This window comes from Kryptolebias marmoratus, linkage group LG17 (assembly GCF_001649575.2).
Source record: "Kryptolebias marmoratus isolate JLee-2015 linkage group LG17, ASM164957v2, whole genome shotgun sequence".
NCBI lineage: Eukaryota > Metazoa > Chordata > Actinopteri > Cyprinodontiformes > Rivulidae > Kryptolebias > Kryptolebias marmoratus.
In genome coordinates, this window is record NC_051446.1 from 9,487,982 (window position 1) to 9,500,518 (window position 12,537).

Sequence of the window (12,537 nt, forward strand, 5' to 3'; positions counted from 1 at the left end):
CCACCATACACGTTTTCTTGCACACTTCTTCATTTGCCCTTTGTTCCCCTACATCTGCTCAGTACTTCTCTTGCACATCCTTGTTTGTTATCTCAGGCTCAACCTCACTACTCTTCTCCACCTCTCTCATTCATATGCTTCAGTATCACTGTCTGCCTCGCTCTCAGGCCTTGATAAGATAAACTGATACGCAAGACGTCAGAAGCACTAGGCCTTCCTGCAAAGCATTATGCCTTTCTGAAGGTCAGCAGAATATTTTTAAAAAGGATGTTTTAAAAATATTTGATTGTGAACAGGTAAAAAAAGACCTTCTGAATTTCAGAAAAACAAATTATCCTGGGTTTCTCCTATTTGTCCAAGGTAGCTCAGTTTGGCCTAACAGTTGAAGAGCTATTATTCTCTATAGTTGTATTTCAGGTGAAATTTTCCTAATAATAAAAAAGTAACTAGGGTATTGAAGATGGCCTAAAAGAAAACAAGACATACAGGTAGGAGACAAGATATGACTGCATGACTGTGCTGGACATACAGTTGAAACCAGAAGTTTACATACATTACATAAAAAGACATACACACTTTTTTCACACTGTCTGACATAAAATCAGTTTTAGTTTTCCTGTTTTCGGTCAATTAGGATTTTCGAAATTATTTCTATTTGCTAAATGCCAGAATAATGAGAAAGAGAATGTTTTTAAGGCAATTTTTATAACTTACTTTAAAGTGAAAAAAGTTTAAATACACTAAGATTACTCTGCCTTTAAACAATTTGGGTTGTTTGATGCCATGTCTTTGGAAGCTTCTGATATAACTTTGAAAATTCTAATTGACCTAAAAGGTAAAAGTTTATTCTGATTTCACATCAGGCATTGTGGAAAAAAAATGTATTTGTGTCTTTTTATATGACGTATATAAACTTCTGGTTTTAACTGCAGGTGTTTCATGTCAAGTTAGAAGTCGCTCATACAACACTACAATGTAATAAGCTAAAGATGGTGGACATGAAAAACGAAAAATGCCAAGATTCTAGCCCTGGGCCAACCCTCATCTGCCCGAATCTCGTCTCGTAAGCAACTTATAAGCAGTTTATAACTAGAGATAAATTAAGATTGGAGTTATTTATGTTATGGTTGCCAAACTGTGTCTTTATTGCACTCCACCACCCTGCTCGTTCCTCTTTTTTTATACTTCACAGTACTCAGTACACATATTACTTACTCTTTCTTTTTTCTTTCATGTTTAGCAGCAGATTCACTCATATATTTCCACCTAAATGTCTACTCCTTGTTTTGCCTCTAGTCCAATTCTGCTATATTCATTTTTATACACAGACTACAGCCAGCCTAATGTAACTTAATCATGTGACTCAAGATTCAGCCAAGTGCTTTTTTTACATTCAGTGAATACTCGCATTTCAGAATAGCATATCAGTATATCTGGAAAACTACTGGATGTTTGATTTTCTAGTTTGCAATGACTATCTTTATTGATAAATCTACTTGCACATTATGATAATAATAATTGGATTAAATACCAAATAAATGAAAACCATTTTTGCCTGTCAGGTTGCTGTACAAATAGATTCAGTGCTTTGAAACATTTTGCGAGCAATGTATATACCTATGTTGTTAAGTGAGACAAGAAAATCTCAGCTTGGTAATTTTTACAAATAGGAAATCCAACCTTTTGAGGAGACAATTCTATGAAATTGAGGTGGGTCCTTGCTAGAATGGGAAAAAAAGCAGAATATGCCTGCTTTAGGATAATTAAAGAAAGCTTTTATTCAGTCACAATGAGTCAGAAATACATCATACAAAAGTGCCAGCCTTTCTCAGAGCTGGAGAGCTACATCAGTGGAAAAGAGCAGTTTGACCTGTCAACTAAATATAATCAGACACAAAATACATAACAATTCTGCAGCATACAAAGACACGTCACCAAATCTATGTTTTATTAATACAGATAAAGCTGCTTTTTTCGGCAAGCGCTCTTCTGATGTGTCTTTGACCCCTTTTTAAAAATTTAGATTTTTTTTTTTTTTTATCTACTGGAGCTTTTCTCAGCTGTTGCTACCTGGCTCACAAGCTAGCTATAATTCTAGTCACCCTGCTAAACAGAAGTGGATAGCTTGAGGGACGTATAATTGATATAAACATATGTACAAAAGCTTTTATTCCTGAAAGCACAAGAAACTTTTCGCATCTGGTCTGAGAGGCCAAAATAATTGCTGCTGTTTATAATGAGAATGATGGCTGCAAACAGCTTGGAGTTTCTTTTGGATTTAGCAAATCTCTGTTGAATTAAATACATATAATTTCAAAAAGTTCAGTGAAAAAAAACACAAAAAGAGTAAAACAATTTTTGAACTAAAATGCAGCAATTAAAAATTCTCACAGGCTGTAATTGGACAGCATTTTGTAATTTTCTTCTGAGAATAATTTACTTGTCAGAAATTAAGATCTTGGAAAGCTAAATCTCTTAACTGTGCGTCTTAAATAATAACAAACAACTGCCTGTGCCTGTGTCTTTTCTTTGCAAAACCTGATTTGAACATCAATGAACACAGTTTTGAGTGAATATTCTCCTGTCTATGAGACGTCTTGGTGTTGCCATGTTTTCAGAGATTTTGTAGATTTTAGAGAGCAGAGGCTAAAATAGACAACATGATTGTTTTCCCAGTGTTTTGTAACTTGTTATATAGCCTGATAACACAGGAGTATGTCTTGATAAAAACATAAACACTAATTTATAAGTAAAAAAAATGTGAACAGAGCCAGCTGAACAGACAAGTCTTTCATTCCAAGTTGCATTGTGCAGTGAAGGGAACGTTACTCCCTAATGAGGCATGAGTTTTTCTAAAAATACAATCTATTGATTCATGTGGTTGTTATTAATTTTTTTACGCCACCTTTTTTCATCACACATGAAATAAGCAATTATTCATAACCCAATAAACCTCCTCTGTCTTCCCCCTTCTTTATGCCTCCGGGGCAGTCCTACTGCTGTATATTTAATATTCTTTGACAGTGTAAAGCACAGAATGTACTGATCTGCTGGATCAAACAGAAACACTAAACAGTGGACCTTCCACATATTGAGTAATTACTTTGTAGTTAATTTTCTGATTAATGAATGCGGGGCTAAAAATTGATGCACTGCTTTGAGTAGGGATGTCCTGATTGAGATCTTTTGTACCTGATATTGATTGCTGTCATTTAAGAATAAATATTGGCTGATACATGTCTCAATTTGATACTTGTATTATTTAAATATTTTTACAGCACAAACTTTCAGACCAAACTTCTACACACCATAAGCACATTAAAGTTATTAAAATCAATGCCATCAAGTGCTTGACACCTCAGTAATTCTACATTGCAATAAAGAAAACCTGTTTTTGTCAGGAATCCGGGGTGTTTGTTTTGTGTGGGTGGTGTGCTCCCTTGGAGTTCCAGGTTACCACCAGAGGGCGCTTATGGACTGGAGCTGCTATTCCCTGGAGGGTGGACCTGAGCAGGTGTGTTTCGGCACACCTGCTAATCATCAAGCCATCAACCAGGGTATATTAGAAGCAGGCTGACAATTCTTTGTTGTTTGAGTGTTGAACCTCATGGTAAAACCTAAACCCTCTGAGTCTCCTCGAGAGTTCTCCTCTGATTGCTTTCCTGCAACTAAAATCCTCCTTGTGTTTCTCCCCTTAGAAGGAACTCCTCAAGCTTACCAAGTCATTTCCTCCTCCTTTAGCTCACGGAACTCCAAACGCAGACTCTCGACTAAAAACAACTACTCTGGATCATCTATCTCTGTTTGCAAACCTACACACACCTCATTCCACCACCCTCTGTGCGATCTGTTTGCCCTCCAACGCTTCTACACCAATCTCTGATCTAAAGTGCCATCTAGCCCTCCTGCTTCAGCCAAAACGCAGACATTCACCCCAGATTACACTTATTCCTTCCCGGCCTCCTACTACAACTCATCCACTAAGCCTCCATCTCATTTCAACCATGTCTGCTCTTTATTCCCTCGTTCACCTCTCATCTCCTCCTCAGAGCCTCTGCTGTCCTGAGCTGTCTGGAGTACTCTATTTCTAAATCAACTGCTCATTTCTTTATCATTGTTCATTAATAAACCCTTTAAAACTTTCCTCTGGTCTCCTGAGAGTATTTGTGCATGTGGGTCAGGCACCTAAGGCGAAACATGACAGTTTTCATGTTGTTCCAAGTTTTTTTTTCTTTTTTCCCTTTCTAATTTCTTAACAAAAACAAAAAAAAAAAGAAATATGCCAGCTGATAAACTTTGTCATACAACTCAGGTAGCAGTGTGTTGGTTATGTAGTATCAAGAGCGTAGGATGTACCAACAGCTACAAAAGGGGATGAAGACCCATTTTCTCCACACAACAATGAGTTGGTCATTCAGAGTGATAAACTGAGACACCCGTTCTGTAATCCTTTGGCCTTATCACTGTCCTGAGGAAACTTGTTTCTTCATTTTAGAGTTTCCTCTAAAGCATGTTGATTAGTATGCAACATACTTTATAAGTTACAGTAGCTAGGTGAACTTGATGTTCTCTAAATGTAAATTTTGTGATTAAAACTGCAATGAGGAATAATTGAAAAATTCTAAGAACCCCTGTGGAAATTAAAATGGAGAAAAAAAAACCCAAAAAACTGAATCAGTGAAGTAGTCCCTACTTTAGCCATACCAATGAATTCTCGACAAGACCTGCCTGCAGCGAGAAGTGCAAAATAGCAAACTTTTTTCAGGTTATGTCACCCATTATGTGGCAGAAGAAGAGCCAAGATCGCAATATATGTGGTGCTGTTTTCGGCAATAAATGTATGGAACTCTCATATCTTAAACCACGCCTTCCAACCACAGTTAGGTGTGTTTTGCTTGTCTTGATGGTTCCCCATGAGTAAGTCCAATGACAAAAAGACTTGTAGGAAGAAGTAAAAGGCCAGGCGCAAGCTGGTGCAGGTCAATCAAGATTCCATTTCCTTTTGTTTAGCCCAAAAGTTAAATTGTGAAGAGCGTTCAGTATTTTTTTAAAAGATTATTTAGCAAAAAAAGTGTCTTTAGGGTTAGAATTTAGAGATAAATCCTCAGTAGTCGAACTCCAGTTCAATGACAGTTTTGGTCATTACGACTATTCACCAGCAGCAAGGTGTGAGGATAATAAGGCCTTGATTTGTTTTTTCTTAGACTAGATAACGGGGTTTGCTGAAGGATTAAGGTTGGAACCAAAAAAGGGGGGTTAAGTTTAGGCATTTAAATAGACTGGTAAGTTTGCATCTTTATGTCAGGTATAAAGTTTCTAACCTTACATTGCTGGTTTTTATTGTCTGTCATAATAAAATATAATACTTTAAGAATTTAGTATTGTCTGAATTGGTGTTAGTTATGAAGTGTTTGAGAAACTACTGGTTTAGGTGTAGTTCAAAAGAGTAAATGAACACAAAAGTAAAGAAAGTGCAAATGAACGTGCAGACAGAACAAATATATAAGGCCTTTGACCATCAGGTTTAAGTAATAAATGAGACCCTCCCATGTTTTTTTTTTTTTTTTAATATTTATCTTTAACAGTTTCTGTTCTATTCAAATCTGGCTCCATGTTCTGCTGCTGCTTGGAGAAGTCAACACTGGTGAAAAAGAACAAAAACAGTGCTTTGATTTCTAGCAGATGTTAAAAATTATCACAGATTTTTTGAAAAAAAAACCTCAAAAAAATCCCCAGTTCTCTCCTTGGTTATTATTCTTTCTCTGTATTTTTATCATTTTAAAATTAAACATATAAGGGAAACACAAAGTTTTTCATATAAGAGAATACACATAATACAATACACAGTCATATAAGGGAAACACGAAGGTCTGTGAATAAAACACAAGTGCATGGTATTGTAAACTGTCAAGCTCTGTAATATATTCTGTTTAAGGTTAGTTAATTTTTGTTTGTACAGCAATTTTAGAAAAAAAGGAGTGGAGACAAGTTCTTTTCTGGACCTTAGTGCTTCTAACCCTTCCTGTATGTTTTACCATTGTACTACAAACTTTCCAGAGGAAGTCATTCTTGTGCTTGTTTTTGCCATTTAGTAAATTAAAGTGCACATTTCCAGAATTCTCCTAACTAAATAAATTCAAGTTAAAATTTTTTGTGAAAAATATATTTTTCTGTTCTTTCTTCTTCACATTCGTCTTCATTTATTCAGTTGTCACGACTGTGTACTTTAAAACAAAAATGTTTAGCAAGCATCTTGATAGTGTCTTTGTCGAAAACTAATTCCTTACTACTGGGTCTTTTTGACTACTTTCAGATTTTAAACATTCTCTTTATCACATTCCAGTGAGTTTGTGTGTATAGTATTACACAATTTTTCTTTATTACCTTTTATATTGTTCTGGCTTTTGCATTTCTATAATGTTTAAATATAAAGTTGACAACCATGTCATTAGGTTTATACATCTATCTATTTTCTGTCACATATTTGGTCAGATCATGGAAGTAGTAAGTTGAGGATGAAAACCCAGGCATCCCTCTCCCCAGCAATACTCTACAGCTCCTCCTGAGGAATTCCAAGGTGTTCCCAGGCCAAAGAAGATATAGAATCCCTCCAGCGAGTTCTGAGTCTGCCCTGGGGTTTCACGCTAGTGAAGAGTGAGCAAAAAAAAAAAAACAGAAAGAGGCATCGAGGAGGTATTCTTATCAGAATCCCTAACCACCTTATCTAACTCTTCTCCACAGAATCACCTGGAAGGGTCTCCAATAGCAAAATGGCACTAGGAGAAGGGTCAAACTAAGAGCGATTCAAAAACATTCATGATAACCGAGGACCACATGCAGCAGGCAACGTCATCCTCAAGCTACAGAGAGAGCCATCAAGGCTAGGTGCAAAGTAAGCCAGGTGGCAGGCAAGGGTGGGGCAGTGGATGTGCTGATTCTTGGTGAAATGAAATAGATCTAGTATGTGAAACTATTTCCAATTAAGTGAAGTTTGTTTATATAGTGCCAATTCACAACAAGTTTTTTCAGGGCTCTATACCAAAAGGAAAGAAAAAAAACAACAAGAAATCTAAATCTTGTTTAAATTCATGCATGTTACTTGACCCTTTTCACTGGAACCAGAAACATGTGGATGTCCATCAAACTTTTTTTCTGCCAGGAATTCCATTTCCCAATAAAACAGACTCACTGATAGTAAGTGGTTCAGAAAGACTTCAGTGATATTTTTTTTTTCTAGTTCAGTTGAATAAAAGTGGAAAGTTGAAAAAAAAAAGTCTCTTCAAAACTTTTTTTCCAAAATTACTCCAGAGAACATGCTGCGATAACATAGCAGGAGACATTTACAAGCTCAGTAAAAAGAACCTAGTTGCTATAACTACTGGTTGTTTTACTGGCAGCAGTGTTGTAAAAACATTAGGAATACATCCATTCATCAATTGATTAAAATTAAAGCGCAATTTTTTATAAACTCTGTGGCAAAACCATAAAACATTTCATAAGTCTGTTGAAGTGCAGCAATATTTTTGAATGCTCAAAAACAAACAAAAATTAGTTAAATACAGCAGTTAATAAACGTATGGTATAAAATTAAATAACTAATTCACTGTGACCAAATCAATACCTGCCAAAAAGGTTACTACTTTTATTTGACAAAACTAATAGGTAAGAACCTTTCAGTCAGCGTTCTGTGATGAAAAAACAAATGTAGCTTGGATTGAATGCATTCTGAGATTGATGAATGGTTTTGTAAAAAATTTTTTTTTAAAATAGGTATTTAAATTTTAATGCACTGGTATAAATACAGAAACAGTGAACACAACCAAATGTGTTGACAGTCACTTTGTTTAAAGTAAGTGTCAGCCTTTTCCTTCACTCAGAACAGATTGTAAACCAGATTTTGTGATTGGTTCCTAGGATTGCCATGTCCTGGATGACTGAGAATCTACACCAATACTCAGTATGACACGCTCAGTTCAACACCTATGTTTTTTTTTACATCGTACAGTGTAACACGATTTACTATAAAGGTTGTATAATGCCAAGCTTGAACAGTGTGACATGTTCAAGTCTTTTACAATTTTATAAATCACACAGTGTGAGCTGACATTACACATTGGAATTGACTCCACATACACCACCATAGTCAGAATTTCTATTCCCAGTAGGCTAGTACCAAACTACTAGAGTCAACTCTGTAGTGCTACATCATTTGTCACTCCTTATTTCCACTGAATATGGCTGTAGCGTATTACTGCTCTAACACAGCTGCTGGAACTGATTAGATTCAGAATATAATGTAGTACACCACTAAGAATCTGACAATACATCACCCTGTACTGAGAATACAATACTACATTGATATAAATCATAACCAAAGGCAAGAACTCAGCCATTTAGGGGATTTTATTGGTGGATAATGAGGGTTCGGCAACAGAAAATTGCTGTATGACATTAAATATGCTGTTTTTATAGAAGAACTACAGGCTCTGATGGAGTTTTAAAATCTGAGATTTTTCTCTACTTGTGCAGATGGGCAGATGATGAGTCTTTCTTTAGAAATGCTTTTGATATGAAATAAGGCCACATGAGAAATGGAACCGAACTATGTTGCTGCTGAACATCAATGTGTTCACATTTAGTAGATGTACAAAGTTAGATGAAGAGGTTGTGCTTCAGCAGTAAAATAGTTAGTAGAGAGTTTTCACAAGAACAGACCTGTCCCCCCCATGTTTTGAACTTGTTTGTATTAGAAGTAAAGACATTCAGCTATCCTACTGACTGTCATGAACCACAATTACAGGAAAACATTTTTTTTTTCTGAGAAATGCTACTTTAGTTGTTATTCTTATTTTGGGCTGAACATCTGGAGTCAGAGTGCAGGCTTTCAGCCTCCAACAACACTTCCCACACATTTCTCTTTATTTACAAGCTGATGCTGATTAACAAACCTTTTCAAAACTTTGTGGACTGCAGCACTCAGTGAAAACTATCGACCCAACATAGTTATTATAGTTCCATTGTTGCTGTAAAGAGCTGCTGTTGCATTAGCTTTAATAGTAAGGTTTGTGCTGAGACAGATAACTGGAATCATCTAACAGGAACAAATAAGTATTTTATGTGTTCCAACTACTGGAGGATCACATTGCTCAGCCTCTTTTGAAAGTTTCCCTAGGGTGTCAGAAAGGAGGTTTCAACCGATTGTCGACCTCAGATTGCAGGAGCAGCAGTGAGTTTTTCAACTGGGTTGTAGATTGGTTAACTAGATCTTTACCCTCAGAGTTGCCGAGGACTCTGTAATCATTTAATTGTCCAGTGCATGTGTTTTGTGGAGCTAAAAAATGACCATGAGGGATTTTGTGGGGGTGCAGCGGGTGAATGGGTGCAAGAATTCTGCAGGCTCGCCAGTTCCTAAATAATCAAAGCCAGAGCTGGTTATGCATTCTTGACACAAAATTGAGATTGTTTCTAGTGCAAGTTGGATTCCATTAAGAGGATTTTGAGATGTACATAAAGTGTGGAAAGGAAGGGGTTTGGTTTTAGAACTTTGGGGTTTAAGTTTTGCTTTTTAAGGTTGCTTGTGGTTTTCTTGGTGTCTTCAAGATATGATCCACTGAAACTATGCGAGGGATGCGAGTCAGTTCCTCTGAGACCATGGTTTTCAACTTGAAAAAGATATAATACTACTTCTGAGTTGGAGGACATGATGAGTTGGTGGTAAAATGGAGCAAGAGAATGACTGATTCGAGTTTCATACAAAGTAATGAGGGGACTGCTTTGGTTGTAGTGGTAAAAATAAGAAGAACCAAAATGAACGGTTCTTCCTTTATTGGTTTATTTATGTTCCAACCCTCACCTATGGTCGTGATATAAGGAAAATAACTGACAGAACAAGATCTCAGATATGTGTAGCTGAAATGAATTTCCTTTGTAAGATTGGCTGGATGTTACAGACAAAATGGAAAGCTGTCATCTTGGAGGGGTTCACAAAGCCGCAGATTCTCTGCATTAAAAGGCGTCAGCTAAAGTGGTTTAAGCATCTGGATGCCTCCTTGTCACCTCGTCTTTGGGGTTTTGTGGACACGTCCAACTATGGTTGCCAAATTCTGGGAATTTTAAAGCTTTCCATGGGGATTACCAGAAATAAATGTAGAATTTAAAACACTGAAGGTTGATCATTAATAAGGACATTAAATATAGTTGGGGGAAATACATTTTTTAGCATAATCTTGACTAAAACAACCAGATTTCATTGAAGTACCATGCAAAGACAATTATGAACTACTAAAATAAATAATAAACTATGTCACTAGGATATGTAGGGATGGAAATGGTTACATGTAAAAGTGTCTAATGTCCCGAGTTGTAATTATATTAAAAGTAACCTATTAAAATTTGTTTTGTTTTTGTGCATATGTAAATAATATTCATCAAATGAAGTAAATAGTTTTGTTCAGAGTTGTGTGAAATAAATGTAAGATTTTCCATACATACATTTAGACATTTCAATTATTTTATTAGTTTTTTACCCCCCAAAAAAACATGCTAAAAAAATCTTTCAGAATTGTGTACTTAAATTTAGGACAGACAAGAACCAAAAGAAGCCCTAAAAGTGTTCAAAATTTATTGTTTTCTTAAGGTTTTGTGGTTGTCTTACAGTGACACCATCACTAACTTCATCATATGCAAATCAGGTTATTAAATTAGTTACTTTCAGAAACTTTGGTACTCATTACTTACTTCTAATTATTATTATATCTTTACTAATTTTTTAATTAAAATGTTATATGCTTATGACCTGACAAAATGTTTATGTTTATGTTTGGATAAGATACAGTGTATTGAAATTCCCCCTAATTTGCAGTTAATTCCTAATATTCCCATAGAAAGTTTCCAAATTGGAATATTTCCAAAATTCCCCAGCTTAATTTCCATGGAAAGTTTCTGGAAATTTCCTGGGAAATTTCTCACATGGAGGAGAACCTGGGTCAAACTCAAAACCTACTAGAATGTCTGAAATCCCCTAAGCCCTTAGAACGCCATAGAGTAGCTGAAGAATGTAATTTGGGAGAGCAATTTGTGTTTGGTCCTGGACCTGTTACGTTTATGTCTTTGGTGTTGAGCGAACCATACCAGCTTGTACACATTATAGAGAGAGATCTTGCATTTTCATGTTGGTTGACAAGAAGAAGGGTTTGTCTCTTCACAGTGCTCAGCACTAGCTCAGATCCCCCTGTCTCTTCCTCTTCTGCTTGTGAAAAGTCAGGTCTCTCATGGGAAAGTGGTATACTTGTGTCATGGAGCGCCAGCAGCTGATCCCTGGTGTAAACCTTTGGGCCATGACTGCACACAGGATCCCAGGACATGTTGGGAAAAATAAGTCAGCTTGTTTGTTTATGCTGTCATATGGAACAAATTAACAAGGCACATTGGCAAAACAATATGCAGCTCTTTTAACACACCTCTGACACCAAGCCTATAGAAACTGATTGAGCATCAGGGACTAAAGTGAATTCTACACAATCAGAAACAGAGCTATTTAAATACAATGACTAGGTTCTTCTGAAATTCACACTTCCTGCAAAAAGCCTCAATCAAAACTTGATTTTAATTTTTTCCATTGATATTTAAAAAGCTTTGTTAAGGGATATGATTGTTTTTTTTTACTTAATCCCAACAATGTGTGCAGAGAACATCAAAGTCTCAGTGGTAAATATTCTTCATTAACTTGATTTAAAATGTATGGTCATGAATAAATGGAGAAACATGTTAAATCCTGTATCGCCAATACATCTGATATCTCCATGCAGCACTTCACATGTCTAAGCAAAGCTGTAGGGTTCACACACCCAAAAATGACAAGACTTTCAATGGACTGTTCTGTTCTGTGCCAAAAAAACTTGGTATCTCTATGTTGAAGCCATCTCTATCCTTAGTGTCCCCAGAAAGCCATTTGATAGACAGCTAGCAGTAATACATAAATAGCACATAAACTATAGCACAAATATTAACAAAAGTTAACACTGTAGTATGTACATTGTACAGTATTTAAGCAATTTGTCCTATTTTGTCTTTTTTTCCATACACAATACAATGATTGAATATGTTAAGATGTTTTACACCAGTCATTGTTGTTATAATAGATACAAGTCTCCTACTATCTGTGACATGTCTTCAGTCACAATATATTTACCTCATAATCAGCCTGTGTTCAGTATCCTTAAGAATGTAACCCACTCACAGTTTACTGTTTTCTTAACTTTCTATATAGCATACACCGTATAGTTTCTTAAGGACTGCAGTAGATTGGTGCTAAGTACTGCAGAATCATAATCTTGTGGTTGCAGGTTTGAGACCAGGTTGTGTCAGGAAAGGCATCCAGCGTAAAACATTTGCTAAATATTGAATGTGAGTTAGCTCTCTATGGCGACCCCACATTCAGGAGAAGTCGAAGGAAAAACAAACCCAGTATGGTTTCTTATTGCATGTCAAATTTCTACAGTTTTATTGTGTAATCAATAATATTTTTTGTTTTACCTC